Consider the following 11,429-nt stretch of genomic DNA (forward strand, 5'->3'; position numbering starts at 1 on the left):
CTATCGGTTGTTAACTGCTTTTATTATTGTAGTGATATTTTAGTAGGGTTGTATCTTTATGGCTGGTTGGTTTGTGGGGTTTAACGTCCCAAAGCGACTAAGGCTATGAGAGACGCCGTAGTGGAGGGCTCCGGAAATTTCATATTCATAGCTTTGTACCTTTGTATTTGCGTTTTGCACCTAATAATTTCTATTTTGGATTTCAATTTCGTACTTCTAAAGCTGCCCCGGTTTCCTTAACTTCTATATAATATCAGTTGCTTTCGCTTTTGATGCATTGTTTTTTGTGAACATATTTATGCCCTTCCGGCTTGGGCCTATTGTAAGAGACTGCAATATTCTTTCAATCAATAAACTATAGCATTTTTTTTAACGACAGAAGTGTGATCGGTTAATGTGCCTGTCTCTAAACTATCTTGCATTTTGAGAGCTTTTTCTCATGTTCACTGACGCTCTCACCATGCACCCCCCTCCCTCCATAGCGCTACTGAGACCGCATGTCGCCTACAGTGCGCCGTCACTGCGCATGCGCAGATCACCCTGAAGGCGACAGATGGCGCCACGTCCCCATCAACAGCGCATACGCCCGTCGCGACCAATCAGCGCGCGTGTAGTGGCGGGGCGCGGTACACGGTAAGAGGTTCTGGTAGCGGTACGCGCTATGCTAAAAGTATCAGATACATTTAGCATAGCGCGTGCCGCTAATGCTTGCCGCGTACCACGCTCTGCTAGTGCGCATGCGCTGGCTGGTCCCGACGCGGCGCGTAAACAGCTGGCCCTCACCTGGCGCCAACTAGCGCCCTCTAGAACAACGCATGCGCAGTAGCGCAGTGAGGTCACGGTGGCAGTGCGCGCTATGCGAAAGGTCTCTTTACGTGAGCCAGCACCACTCTTCTCGAACACGGACATTCAACACAACTTAAAAAAAACCAAAGATTAAAATATTCCCCTATTGATTTCCTGGCTTTCGATGGCTGTTGTCTTCCTTTATAAAGAATTCATTACGAACCCCTCACTTCCCTGCCATTGTCTACTCGAAGGCATCTCGTCTAGATAATGTCATATTTCAGGCGAACAGTTATGTCATATTTGAGTGCATACACAGTCGCTCCTTCTTCAAAGTTTAAAATACAGCAAAATCAGCTTATAAATGATGCGCTTCCAGATGTGGCATATTCACGAGTCACAAAGAAATTATTTGTGCATCAGAGTCGTATCTGCGGACGAAATCTTCAAGGCAAACGACATTTCAGGCACTTCACGATCGATCACGAGGTGCGTCGCTGTCCACTTGCAAATCTTGTTGAACGATACCGTGCGCTCTACTTGTCCGGTCGCTTCGTTGCCCCGCACACGTACGGCATCGATCGTAGGACTTCCTATTTCAGGTTTTGATGTCAAGGCGGTGGAACGAATCAATTTCAGCGTGTCCACCCCTTTCTTTCCAAAGGACACGCACAGTGTTCACCGATAATACAACGGTGTTCAGTGTATAGCGCAACTAATGCTTATACCATAGGGTAGAGAATTTTAGCATAGCGCCTCCCCCCCCCCCCCCTAGTGTGACAGCTGGCAGTACACGGTGAGCTAAAATTCTCTAATGGGGCCGAACAAATTGCGTTGTTTAAAGCATGTCTGATTTTTGAAAAAAAAACGTGCTTTTCCATATCAGATTTCACGTCCAGGGACCGCAGCCTCCACCTTTCCGTCTTAAATCACCCCCGCTGACAAGGCGTCAATATTATAACTTAAATTTCTGCAGTAACGAATTTCAGTTTCGTTTTATGGTACGGCCATTTGTTTTATGGCAGTCCTGACCTCCCGCTTAACGAACATTCTTGTTTCGCTCCTGTCGCAAACAGCGTGTCATATGAATTGCAGGTACACTACCGCACCTAAAACTGCGACAGTGCTGACACAAAATTGTTGAGATTCTTAATTTCTCTCAAATATTAGCGTCATTAAAACCGCTTTGGGGACTTCTTACTTGCAGTTCGCTCATTTGCTTCGAACTGCCTCTGTCGAAAGTGGGAAAGGAATGCTTCGTGAAATTCTGTTGCAGTTGATGCTAACCTATCATTTAATAAATTAACAAATTCATAGTAGTAGTTATACGTATGGGGAGTTGAACGTCCTAAGGCTGTAAATGAAAGCCTTCGCGTTGACTAAGCGGTGGTAGAGTTCGGATGCTGACCCGAAAGACACTGGTTCGGTCCCGGCCGTGGTTTTCGCATTTCAATAGGGGCGAAATACTACAGGTCCCTGTACTCTGCGATGTCAATAAACTTTAAACCTCCAATTTCAAAAAATACTACCACGAATGGCTCAAAAACTTCGGAAATTCGCGAAATCCACACACGGAAAACAAGCAGTATTTAAAAAAATCCCATTATTCATAACTAATTGTTTTGGTTATCATCGTAAGCTGTTTCCGCAGCGAAAAATGAACTCCAGTGTCTTTTAGTTTAATAAAGCGTTCCACGGCTTGAGGAAAGAAAGAAGTTAAAGCACCAGACAGCGCTTCTTAAACGCAGTGTCCGATTTGGCGACGTCCATCATCATTACTTGGTTGGGAAAAGCGATTCTCCTTTCTAGGTACGAAACGGCCCTGCCACTCTATCCAGCAAGGATTTTATATGTAGCCAGCATCACTGACTTCCTGAAAAAAATGCTAGACGCTTCAAGAAAACTTTGAAATGTGGCCTCCCTAAGATTATATGCCGTGCCGCAAGGGCATATTTCATGACTGCACATAAAACTGTTCTGCAGTAAATTATCCCCGCGTTTTTTTCTCTATTTTTACTTTTCTTGTGCTACTCCCTTTGAGCGGCCGGAGCGGACAGCCTCAGCGCCTTCACATACAAGCGAAGCTGCAGCTGACAGCATCCCACTGTGCATCCTTACAAATTTTTTTAGATAGTCTGTAGACTGTCCATTGTCTTCTGTCTATAAAGTCTACAAAACTCTGTATAGACAAATCCTTGAGAGCAGTCGATACGCAATAAAAATTAAGGCTATTGAGAGTCTCTAGACAACCTGTAGATTAATGGCCATACACTTTTAGTAGACTTTTGTCTATAGATAGTCTATAGACGATGGATAGACAAAAAGAAATACCTATGGAAGGCAATAGAGTCCATAAGAAGTCTATAAACTGTCTATAGACCATTTTTATATGGCCAGCTGTGTCAGGGATGCCTTGCACGTCTCTTGTCCGGCATTAGATTGATTCGTACATCTCCCTATTGTGTTAGACAATGGCGGGCGGCGAGACTCTGGCCATTCTCCGCCTTGAGTACTGCCCAAGTGTCGTGGCCGGAAAAGAGCTCTGGGTGCTTCAGCGGCAGCGCTCCTTTAGATAGATGCGAAATTGGCTGCACGAGCGAAACGGGAGGGAAAGTAGCTAGCCATCTTACCTATGCAATCACTACGGAAGGTTTTCATGATGCCGCACGCGCATTAAAACTGGTTCCCGGCCACTAGCTGGAGCAACTGGGTTCGAACCCGACCACGGAGGCCACGTTTCGGTTGAGGCGAAACGCAAAATGCTCCCGTGTGCTGTGTGATGTCAGTGCGCGTTAAAGATCCTCAGGTGGTCGAAATTATTCGGCACCTCTTCTTTCCGGCCGCCGCGGTAGCTCAGTGGTTATGGCGCTCGGCCGCTGACCCGAAAGACGCGGGTTCGATCCGGGCCGCGGCGGCTGAATTTCGATGGAGGCGAAATTCTAGAGGCCCGTGTACTCTGCGATGTCAGTGCTCGTTAAAGAACCCAGGTGGTCAAAATCTCCGAAGCCCTTCACTACGGCATCCCTCATAGCCTCAGTCGCTCTGGGACGTTAAACCCCATAAACTAAGCTAAACCTCTTCTTTCCTTTCTTCTTTCATTCTCTCCTTTATGTCTTCCCTTACGGCGCGCTACAGGTGTCCACCGAAATGTGCGAGACAGTTGCTGCGCCATTTCCTTTCCCAAAAACCAAAACAAATTCGATTTCCAAAGGCTGCTTAGGCCCATCATCCGATCGTCGCCTCCTCAGGGTGTTTTCTAGTCGTACCTCCGTCGCACAGTGTTCGTCTGGCCGCAGGGATCAGGCGCATACGTGCGGAGCGTCGCGTCGCGCGCCGAAGCCTCTTCAGGGGAGTAGCTCGCTGGCCGGTAGGGGGCGACGGCGGGCCAATCAGCGCTCATCGAAAGCCATTAAAGCTCTCCGACTGCGGAAGCGCCACTCCAAGGCCTTTCCGATTGGTCGCATCCTCGTTCACGTCCCGCGCTCCATTCGCAGACAGCGCCAGACGGCCAGACAGACGCACCGGCTGCGGCGGCCACCGAGACGCCGTCCGTCAGCTCGGATCACCGCCGGTAGCTGTAGCCAGCCGCAGTGTTGAGGTGGATCGCAAGAAGTAATCTGCAGTTAACTTGGCCATGTGCCACGCGTCGCCATCTGGGGCCATGGCTTGTAACTATTCCTTTGCAGAGCACAAAGTCGGGAAAGAGAGATAACGTAACGTTTCTTCTCCAGAGCAGAGTTCCGAAAGAGAACCAACTTTCTTGGTACAAAAAGAGAGGTGGGAGAATCGATTATTAGGGCATAGATGTCGCAATTCGGGATTAGGTCTACTTTGCTTCTCTGGAACTGTTATTACATGCGTCTGTTATTGTAAATCTTATACACGGTGGTGTCGCGTGGACACGAGACCAAATCCAGGCCGCGACACTCACTTCTCGCAAATGCAAAGGATGCGCGTGTGCTGTGCGATGTTGGTGCACGTTAAAAACCTGCAGGTGCTCCCTTACAGCAACTCATTCCCTCTCCCTCCTCACACCCCTCCTTCATTCTCTCTCTCACGAAGGGGTTTAGGTGCCCTTCCTTAAAACAACAGCTACACTCGAAACTACATGGGAGTAAAAAGTTAGTAAGCTGTCCTATACTGAACTCCCTTTTATAAAATGGAGTGTGCTAGAGGACAGCCTACCACCACTTTACTCCCATCTATGGATATTGGGGCTTAGAGTTTATTTAGTATTACATAGTCTTATGCTTTACACGTACAGCCTCTTTTTTAAGTTTGAGAAACTATCTCTTCACTGCTGTCGTTAAGAGCCCCGAAATGTCATCACGAAAACTTGCATGGAAAACTTGACCATAACGGCGACGCTAGTAGGCGATGTTCTCTGCTGAACTGAATTTTTTAAACCTCTTTTGCACGATAGTGAACGAACGTACAAGCAAATTTGTGCCACAGTGCCTCTGGCGACTTCCCTAGAGCAGTAGGCGTTGACGTTGACAACACTGCTGCAGAAACGCCGGCGCACATTGGATAAATTGGCGATGAAAAAGTTGAAGACACGCATAACTGGCTCCCTGGGCCAGTGGACACCTCAATCGCGCTTTCAGGTACGTGGCGGTGGTGTACACATGCAAAAAACTGCTCTTTCGCGCACTACGTCCTGCTCAGCAATACTAAACCACTTGCCATTCCTCTTCTGAAGCTTTTTTGTCGTTTGCTCAAACTCATCGATCGCGTGGAGGTGTGGCGCTGTTTGAGCCAATCGCAAATATCAGGAAAATAACAAAATAGCAGTGCAATTGAAAAATTGTATTCCAGCGGCCATTGAGAGTCTTGTCAACTTGGACCAGTGGAACTTGCAATCCGTGACGATGATTGCGACCTCCCAATATCAGCCATCAGACATCCATGGTGCATTGGCCGCCATTATGAAGCGTCTCGTAAGGATGATGATGATGAAAACATTTATTAAAGCCTTAGTTGAAGGGAAGGCTGATCGGGTCCCTAGTCCGGGACGCCGTTGGTGAAAGCCGCTGCCAAGTTAGGATTGCGACGAATGCACCATAAGATGAGCACACATGCACCCACTGCTCACATAAACAGATTTCGCAGGCCGTACATTGTAACTCAGTCTGCGAATTAATCATCTTGCTTTTCCAGAGAATCAACAATTATATTGTGGTAAACACATCTTACAGGACACTTTTTTTTCCTCAAGCCTTGCGTGACCTTAAAATAGACAGGGGGAGTGGCCGTGCGGCTCCAGCGGTGGGTGCTACCGCATCAGGGGTTGGCAGGAAACGAGGCAGCAGACGCAGCCGCCCGCGCGCTCTCTCACCGGGCTGTTTTCTCCCCCCCATCCGATCAGGAACCCGATTTTAATCCGGTCTATACATTCAAAGATATTACAACATATTATCAAAATTGTCATCGCCTTTACCGTAGCCCATGTAAAGGCCTGAAGAAGGCGGATGAGCGGCTCCTTCTCCGCCTTCTCACCAATACTTTGCTGTGCCCGGCAGCGCTAAAACATTTTGACCCCTCCTTTAGCGGCAGCTGCCCACACTGTAGTGCAGTGTCTTCTGACACCTATCACATGGTGTGGGCCTGCCCCTCCAACCCCGCTAATCCCCCCATCCCCAACCCAACCCGGGAGGACTGGGAGGCGACCCTGCTCGGCTGCCACGACTTACAGGCCCAACAAGCCTTAGTCGGGCGCGCCCGGGCGGCGGAAACCGCCACTGGGGTCCCATACTAGGGACCTCCACCTAGTGTTTGTAAGGATCGGTCCCTTACGGGCTGATCCAAACATACCTCCTGTTCATTCGTAATAAATGTTTTCACCACCACCACCTATACGTAAAAAAAAGACAATGAAAAGGTGAACAGAAATAAACGGTTGTTTACGTTCTATGGCACGTTTAATAACTAAATTGCAAAAAAATATCTTCCCCAATTCCCCAGGAAGTGCTTTTTGGAGACCACGAATAATGCGTCCGGTCACCAAACTTTACCGATAACAATTTAGCTGCATGGCAAATACCCTCACCTTCTGCGTGCAATACAGAGAGCTAGACGACAAAGTGCATTCTTATTCAGAGTGAGACCTTCCATCTCCAGAGGACGTGGCCGTCACAGTGATAAAAAAATTCTATGCGGCTTGGAAACAACCTTAGAGCAGTCAATTTTGAGGCAGTAAAATTAAGTAAAAGAAAAGTGTGCACTCTAGTGAAACAGATCGAGAAAGATGTTTTTCCCTGGAGAGAAAGCAAATGGCAAAGTAGCTAGGCATACCCAACAATATGGGCAAAAGCATTTCTGAGTGGGAAACCGCTTATGACCACATTTTTTATATAATGTAAAATGATTATAACAATCAATATATCCGCAGGTCACCTGACTGCACCTTTGCATTTTTTTTCTATTAAAGTTCTTGCTATCTTCAACAGCGCTCCCCATTGGTTTTCTACGGCAGTCTCAACTATTCGATGCGACAGATGAAAACACTTTAAGTGAAAAATTCTGCTACATATCAGAAGAATAAACCATTACATTCCATATTTGCGTAAGAGTATACCTTACAATTTTAAATATATCGGTTATTAGGGAGAAGAAATGACGCAGTATCTGTGTGACATATCTCGATGGACACCTGAACCACGCCGTACGGAGGAAGGTATCAGTGAAAGAAAGAAAGAAAGGAAGAAAGAAAGAAAGAAAGAAAGAAAGAAAGAAACAAAGAAAGAAAGAAAGAGAGAAAGAAAGGAAGAAAGAAAGAGGTGCCGTAGTGGAGGTCTCCGGAATAATTTCGACCACCTGGGGATCCTTAACGTGCACTGACATCGCACAGCACACGGGCGCCTTTTGCGTTCCGCCTCCATCGAAACGCTGCACCCGTGGTCGGGTTCAAACCCAGGTATTCTGGCTCGATACACGAGTGCCTTAACCCCTGAGCCACCGCGGCGGGCAATTATAATTTTCTCATTTTCAAATTTTTTGTCCCAAAATGTTGTTCATGATCGTAGAAGACACACTGGGAGTTGCACTTATTATCTTGGAGACGAATGCCGCCGTCTCGACAAAATGAATGGGCCAACCACGATTTGTAACTCAATGTAATGTATATATTCACAAAGAATGCAAGGATCCCTGAAACATGACTGGGATTTGAAAACGTTGAAGAGGACAGCAAAGTTTACGAGTACGGCAGCAGAGGCCCCTTCTTTCTTGAGCGCTTGAGCGTAGAACAGCGGATTCGACTTGTATGCTCTCCGTATCACTGAAAGAACAGACGGGCTTATGCAACACGACCAATCGGATTCTACGGCCTTTTTAAGAAACTAAGAAAAAAAAGGTGACAGTCAAAAATGCAGGAAGCCTTTTTTTAATTTTGTCATACGAAAATGCAGTACATCTCTCAGTTTGTTCTATAGTCGCGAGATTGGAGGGCGATCAGAGCTAAGTTAGCACAAACATGAGTATTGCAAAGAACACGGCACTCGCTTTCTTTTACTCTTCTCCTGCTTACTTTTATATAGTTGTAATATCCAAAAGAAATCTGCAAAACTTATGAAAACGGGGAACCGGTGAGAAGCTCTGAATGTTTCCGTGAATTTATCACGCGGAAGGGCAGAGATTGCACAGACTACCAAGATGTTGCCGTTTTAGCAGCTCCCGTGTTCTTCCCGAGCGGTAGGATTTCACATCCCCTCGCAACCACATTGAAGATGTCTAGCGTACGTTACAATGTCGGTGTCCTTTAAAGGCCACAGATTATAGATGTCCTGACAAAGAACTACAGGGTTGACGCCATGTTCGATGCTGGAATGCGGGATCCGCGCATTGATGGAGTCACGTGAGGAGATCTGACACCAAAGGCTACCACACATTCCAAAAGCTACGTGTCTGGATAGTCATGAAATGGCATATTGGTTTGCATCGCAGATGCATACACAGGTTGCCGATCACACGAATTTGACGGCGTCTCCCGCTTTGGCTTGTCAGCAGTTCGTTCTCGAGGCCCGAAAACGGCGCAGTAAGAAGTGGGATATAGGTTTTGGTGAAAAAGTTTGCGAGAACAGATTTAATTAATAGCCGAATGCCACCCATTGATGAAGTGAATATTGTCTATGATGGCGGCCTACATCTATTGAACAACCGAGACCACCGCTTATGTCGCTGACCTCTGATTCAGCCTCTAAATGCCTACTCCAAAAGCTTGAACGTTGTAATATTCGAAGGCACTTCCCTGATATCAGCCAAAGGTAATTCATGGCATTTTGTTCATTTGTAGTATTTTCAGTAATTCGAAGCTCTTCTAAATCTGCCTACGACTTCTTCTGTCTGGAAAGCCTGAAGCAGGATCGTAATCCAAAAAGAATATATTAAAGGCAGTTCTCACACAAAGACACCCGGAGTACCACCAACAACAAACACAGTGTAAGTTGAGGTCGATATAAAAATACCTCTAGCGCTATTATGATTTCCTAGAGCTTAGGGGTTGCTTAACGAAGAAATATAGCGAAGCATTGGCTCCGAAACGTACTAGCGCTGCTCCTGTTAACATATTTCAAAAATAATAACAGAGATGGTACAATACCTCTATTAACTTGTTGCTTCGTACGTTGTTTTGTTTTTATGAGTGCCTTACATTTTCTCTGTCTTTATATTCAACCAGAGGGGCATACCTATTGCTTTAAAATTTGGTCCTTACTTCACGAGGTTCAGATTAGAGATTGCATTTCTCAAACAAATATACATCGCTGTATTCCAGACGAGTAAACTGAAAGCGATCATTTTGTAGGCTTTCGTTTTCATGCTAAGTTAAAGCAAGCTTATTACTGGGGCTTTTATTATTACAACAGTGAGATGTAAGCCTTCCAAAAACTTTTGTCTTACTGTCGTCAGTAAATTTTACAACTTTCGTCGAGTATTTGGAAGCGAATAGATCATTACTTAATCGCTTTCAGTGAAATAGAGTTGCACCTTTTGAAGTTAGTGCATCTGCGTTGCTGCGGCAAATGGTCTCCGTACCAATTTGTTCTGCAGCTGTACCAAACTTCCGCTGGTATCTGCGGGGTATGCAAAGCAGTTTCAAGCCATTCACCGGAAGCGTAGACAAGAATAACTTGCTTCCCGGAAGAAGCGCCGAGGATATAATAAACTCACCCTAGGACTCCAGGTTGCTCTTGGCGGACAAATAAAAACACTCCTGCTGTCGACCAGACGTAGTCCAGTCGAACACACCGGCCGGAACCCACACGGGCCAGTAGTCACCGAGCACCACAATTCCTCCGTGCAGAAGGAAAACAGTCCACGAGAAACGGTATCACACAAGTCCTTCACACACCACACCGGTGTAAAAACGAAGCACGCTAGTCACTTATTTCTTCCCTCAGCGTCGCTAGGTATCCCCCTTCTGTGTACAGCAGCCGTGTCCGGACATCACACCACCGCGCGCCCACGAACCGTCCGGGGCAATCCTGGCATCCGTGTGGGCAACGACACCTACGACCCAAGTCCAGGAAGGAGCGCCACCTGTCCGGAACTGGAATGAAGCTGGATGCTCTTGTTCTCCCCTTTCTACTTCCGGTATTCGACGGACAGGATTTGATGATCACGGAGACTAAACCAGACAGACCAGGGCTACCGGCGGCCTGCGTCGTACGGTTGCCGGAGGGAACCATGGAAGAGAAAAAGGGGGAGAGGGAAAGAAACACAGACAAAAGCGTGAGACGGCGGTCGAGAGAGGGCGCTGCGGGCTAGCCGTGACGTCACTGGGAACGGCTCGCATCGCGCGGACGCAGGAAGTTTGGCGGATGAAGCACTAAGTGTGGGTGGGAAATCGGCTGGCTGCCGCCAGCAGAGGATATACCCGTGCACTCGGCTTGCAAAACCGCCTTGCTACTCGTCGAAGAACGCATAGATTTCTGGCATATCGCTCTTGCTACTGCAATACCGTCTACTTGATCTGTGCTCTACCGTTAGCGGACAGATATTCCGGGAAAAATTCTGTTTAATATATTTTTATAAAATCACAATAAATAAATGGGAGAGAGACTCAAGCTTTAGCTCAATCAAGATGCAAGGTAGAAAGGAAAGGTAGCTTATATTTTATAGGAACACAAGAAATCTATTTCTCTTATGCCATATTACGATATAGGTGAAACGCCAAATCAGACAAACGTAAGGAGATTGGGGCCAGTTTTATCTATGCATGAAAAATTGAAGTGTCAGTGTTTTCACTTATCCTTCGATGTTTATTTCTTGTTCTATAAAGGTATCTTAATAATTTTAAAGAAAATGATCTGCGAGCGGATAGCAAATGTGCTGCTCCTACATCGGGTGCTCTGTCACGGAACAGCGTTATCCTGTGCTCCATTTCGTGTCGTAAGCTTAACTGCCCACTATCGTTGTCGCCGTCTACATCTTGTATATAGCCGAGCGAAAAGTCTTCTTACAAAGGACGGAGAGTGAACAAAGATTTGCGGAGAAGGGACAACCGGGTCATCGTGAGATCAATTTAAACCCCGTGTGCGGTACGCGGGGACAATTCGCCTCCGGCTATTCATCGATCCGTTTCGCGAAGTTGAAGGGCTTTTTCGCAAAGAGGCTTTCCGGCTAAGGCAATTCAACGTCGAGCT

General features: G+C 46.7%; 1 protein-coding gene across 1 annotated transcript in view; it reads right to left on the bottom strand.

Annotated features, from left to right (window-relative positions):
- Positions 1-10,437, bottom strand: part of LOC149330696 (excitatory amino acid transporter-like) — a 144,779-nt gene extending 134,342 nt beyond the window's left edge. Inside the window, exon 1 of the mRNA XM_089561350.1 lies at positions 9,955-10,437. The gene's annotated coding sequence lies outside the window, so the exon portion shown is untranslated. The remainder of the gene's footprint in view (positions 1-9,954) is intronic.
- Between the last annotated feature and the right edge of the window lie 992 nt (positions 10,438-11,429).

This window comes from Amblyomma mixtum, chromosome 9 (assembly GCF_055824585.1).
Source record: "Amblyomma mixtum isolate Tamu chromosome 9, ASM5582458v1, whole genome shotgun sequence".
NCBI classification, from domain to species: domain Eukaryota; kingdom Metazoa; phylum Arthropoda; class Arachnida; order Ixodida; family Ixodidae; genus Amblyomma; species Amblyomma mixtum.